The sequence below is a fragment of the Mirounga leonina genome, unplaced genomic scaffold (assembly GCF_011800145.1).
Source record: "Mirounga leonina isolate KUSES-001 unplaced genomic scaffold, KU_Mleo_1.0 Mir_114, whole genome shotgun sequence".
In the NCBI taxonomy this organism is placed as follows: Eukaryota; Metazoa; Chordata; class Mammalia; order Carnivora; family Phocidae; genus Mirounga; species Mirounga leonina.
The window spans coordinates 54,105,831-54,110,600 of NW_023270265.1; positions in this window are offsets into that span (position 1 = coordinate 54,105,831).

Here is a 4,770-nt window from a genome sequence, read left to right on the forward strand (position 1 = left end):
ATTCTTCCCCCTTCATTTTTCCCTTCCTTCTCCTAATGTCCTCCAAGCTATTCCTTATGTTCCACGAATAAGTGAAACCATATGATAATTGACTTTCTCTGCTGGACTTATTTCACTTAGCATAATTTGCTCCAATCCCATCCATGTTGATGCAAGAATTTTCATCCTTTCTGATGGCTGAATACTATTCCATTGTATATATGAACCACATCTTCTTTATCCATTCATCTGTTGAAGGGCATCTCGGCTCTTTCCACAGTTTGGCTATTGCGGACATTGCTGCTATGAACATTGGGGTGCATATGGCCCTTCTTTTCACTACATCTGTATCTTTGGGGTAAATACCCAGTAGTGCAATTGCTGGGTCATAGGGTAGCTCTATTTTTAATTTTTGGCACCTTCACACTGTTTTCCAAAGTGGCTGTACCAACTTGCATTCCCACCAACAGTGTAAGAAGGTTCCCCTTTCTCCACAACCTCTCCAAGATTTGTTGTTTCTTGTCCTGTCAATTTTTGCCATTCTAACTGGTGTAAGGTGGTATCTCAATGTGGTTTTATTTGAATTTCCCTGATGGCTAATGATGATGAGTATTTTTTCATGTGTCTGTTAGCCATTTATTTTTATTTTTTAAAAGATTTTATTTATTTATTTGACAGAGAGAGACACAGTGAGAGAGGGGACACAAGCAGGGGGAGTGGGAGAGAGGGAGAAGCAGGCTTCCCGTGGAGCAGGGAGCCCAATGTGGGGCTTGATCCCAGGACCCTGGGATCATGACCTGAGCCGAAGGCAGACGCTTAATGACTGAACCACCCAGGCACCCCTCTGTTAGCCATTTATATGTCTTCTTTGGAGAAGTGTCTATTCATGTCCTCTGACCATTTTTTGACTGATTATTTGTTATTTGAGTGTTGAGTTTGAGAAGTTCTTTATAGATCTTGAATATCAGCCCTTTATCTGTAGTGTCATTTGCAAATATCTTCTCACATTCCATGGGTTGTCTCTTTGTTTTGTTGACTGTTTCCTTTGCTCTGCTTCTTTTTAAAGCTTCTTTTTATCTTGATGAAGTCCCAAAAGTTCATTTTCGCTTTTGTTTCCCTTGCCTTTGGAGAAGTGTTTTGAAAGAAGTTGCTGTGCTGATGTCGAAAAGGTTACTGCATATGTTCTCCTCTAGGATTTTTGATGGATTCCTGTGTCACATTGAGGTCTTCCATCCATTTAGAGTTTATCTTTGTGTATGGTGTACGAGAATGGTCGAGTTTCATTCTTCTGTGTATAGCTGTCCAATTTTCCCAGCACCATTTATTGAACAGACTGTCTTTTTTCCACTGGATATTTTTCCCTGTTTTGTCAAAGACTAGTTGACCCTAGAGTTGAGAGTCCATATCTGGGCTCTCTATTCTGTCCCATTGGTCTATGTGTCTGTTCTTGTGCCAGTACCATGCTGTCTTGGTGATCACAGCTTTGTAATATAGCTTGAAATCAGGCAACGTGTTGCCCCCAGCTTTGTTCTTCCTTTTCAACATTTCCTCAGGGATTCGGGGTCTTTTTTGATTCCATACAAATTTTAGGATTGTTTCAGGAGAGGAAAAGATGGCAGAGGAGTAGGGTACCCTATTCCAACCTGTCCCCGGAATTGAGCTGGATATCTACCAGACCACTCTGAACACCCACAAAATCAGCCTGAGATGTAAGAAGATAGATCTGGATCTTTACAAACGGAATATCATAGGCAGTTGGTTTTGAGGTATGAAGTGGGGAACTGTGATTTCACAGGCACATATCTGAAGATAAGTGGAAGGGGAGGGAGCCAAGCTGTGGGGATCCTGCACCGCCAGTGAGCAATAGCTTCCCGTGCTGGGGATGGGGCACAAACTCGCAGACCGGTAGCGGCAGGGAAAGGACTTTAGGGCGGTCCCCCGGACTGAAACCCAGAGTGTGAACTGGGGGTGGCTGGCGGTTTTAGAAGCACAAAGGGCAGAGACATGCCCCAAGCTGGAAGCGAGGACTGGGAGTGCTGCTGAAGGGCGCACACCCCAGGACACTGCAGTGTATAGCAGCACAGACAGAAACAGACATAGTGTGGCCTGGAGAGCTCACTGAAGAACAGACTGCAATCTCTCTACTCTGAGGCAGAGGGTTGGAAACAATCTCTTCTGCTCTGACTCTTGGAAGAGACTCAGAAAGCCACCAGGGAAAGCCACCAGAGAACAAAAGCCCCCCAAAACCAGTTTTGACTGAGCCCATCCCCTGCCACAGGGGGCAGGGCAACTCTGCCCAAACAGGGTTGCCTGAGTAACAGTGTGGCAGGCCCCTCCCCCAGAAGACAGGCTGGGAGGACAAGAGGCCAACAACCCTAAGGTCCCTATAAAACAAGTGCATCTTCCTTGGGTTGTGGTCAATAATTTGGACTCTGTACATTCCCTCAACCACCCCTCAACAGAATGACTAGGAGGAGGAACCCCCAAAATAGGAAAGACTCAGAGACTGTGACTTCTGCCACAGATTTACTAATGGATACAGATATGACCAAGGTGTCGGAGATGGAATTCAGGGTAACAATTGTGAAGACAATAGCTAGAATGGAGAAATTGATTAATGGCAACATAGAGTTTCTAAGGGCAGAAATGAAAGCTGAACTGGCAGAATTTAAAAATGTTATCGGTGAGATCCAATCTAATCTAACAGCTAGGGTAAGCGAGGCAGAAGAACGAATTAGTGATCTAGAAGACCAATTAATAGACAAGAAGGAAAAAGAGGAAGCCAGGGAGAAACAAAATCCATGAAAATAGAATCAGAGAAATAAATAATAAGTCAAAAAATGGGCAGAAGACATGAACAGACACTTCTCCAAAGAAGACATACAAATGGCTGACAGACACATGAAAAAATATTCATCATCATTAGCCATCAGGGAAATTCAAATCAAAACCACATTGAGATAGCACACTACACCAGTTAGAATGACAAAATTGACAAGGCAAGAAACAATAAAACAATAAACACCATGAAATATTCCAGTGTCAGAATTATTGGGATCCCTGAGGGGGTGGAGAGAGAGAGGACTAGAAGATATATTTGAGCAAATCGTAGCTGAGAACTTCCCTAATCTGGGGAAAGAAACAAACATTCGTGTCCTAGAGGCAGAGAAGACCTCACCCAAGATCAAGGAAAACAGGCCAACACCCTGGCATGTAATAGTAAAACTTGCAAATCTTAGAACCAAGGAAACGATCTTAAGGGCACTTAGGGGAAAGAGATTCCTTACGTACAGAGGGAGGAACATCAGAATATCAGACCTATCCACAGAGACCTGGCCAGCCAGAAAGGCCTGGCAAGACATATTCAGGGTACTAAATGAGAAGAACATGCAGCCAAGGATACTTTATCTGGCAAGGCTGTCATTTAGAATGAATGGAGAGATGCAGAGCTTCTAAGACCAGCAGAAACTGAAAGAATATGTGACCACTAAGCCGGCCCTGCAAGAAATATTAAGGGGGGGTTCTATAAAAGGAGAAAGACTCCAAGAGTGATATAGAACAGAAATTTATGGAGACAATCTATAAAAACAACGTCTTCACAGGCAACATGATGACAATAAATTCATATCTTTCAATAATCACTCTCAACATGAATGGCCTAAATGCTTCCATAAAATGGCACAGAGTTACAGATTGGATAAAAAGACAGGACCCATCCATATGCTGTCTACAAGAGACTCATTTTGAATCTAAAGATACATCCAGACTGAAAGTGAAGGGATAGAGATCCATCTTCCATGCCAACGGACCTCAAAAGAAAGCTGGGGTAGCAATTCTTATATCAGACAAATTAGATTTTAAGCTAAAGACTGTAGTTAGAGACACAGAAGGACACTATATCATTCTTAAAGGATCTATCCAACAAGAAGATCTAATAATTGTAAATATCTACACCCCCAACATGGGAGCAGCCAACTACATAAGCCAACTGTTAACCAAAATAACAAAATAACTGATAACAACACATTAATTGTAGGAGACCTCAATACTCAACTCTCAGCAATAGATTATCTAAGCAGAAAACCAGCAAAGAAACAAGAGCTTTGAATGACACACTGGACCAGATGGACCTCATAGATATTTACAGAACATTCCACCCTAAAACAACAGAATACTCATTCTTCTCGAGCGCACATGGAACTTTTTCCAGAATAGACCACATACTGGGTCACAAATCAGGTCTCAACTGATACCAAAAATTAAGATTATTCCCTGCATCTTCTCAGACCATAATGCTTTGAAACTGGAACTCAATCACAAGAAAAAATTTGGCAGAAATTCAAACACTTGGAAGCTAAAGACCACTCTGCTCAAGAATGTTTGGGTCAACCAAGAAATCAAAGAAGAACTTAAACAATTCATGGAAATCAATGAGAACGAAAACACATCAGTCCAAAACCTATGGGATACTGCAAAGGTGGCCCTAAGGGGGAAATACATAGCCATCCAAGCCTCACTCAAAAATATAGAAAAATCCCGAATTCACCAACTAACTTTACACCTTAAAGAACTAGAGAAAAAGCAACAAACATTGCCTAAGCTACACACTAGAAGAAAAAATAATTAAGATTAAAGCAGAGATCAATGAATTAGAAACCAGAAACACAGTAGATCAGATCAATGAAACTGGAAGCTGGTTCTTTGAAAGAATTAATAAGATTGATAAACCACTGGCCAGACTTACCCAAAAGAAGAGAGAAAGGACCCAAATTGATAAACTTATGAAAGAAA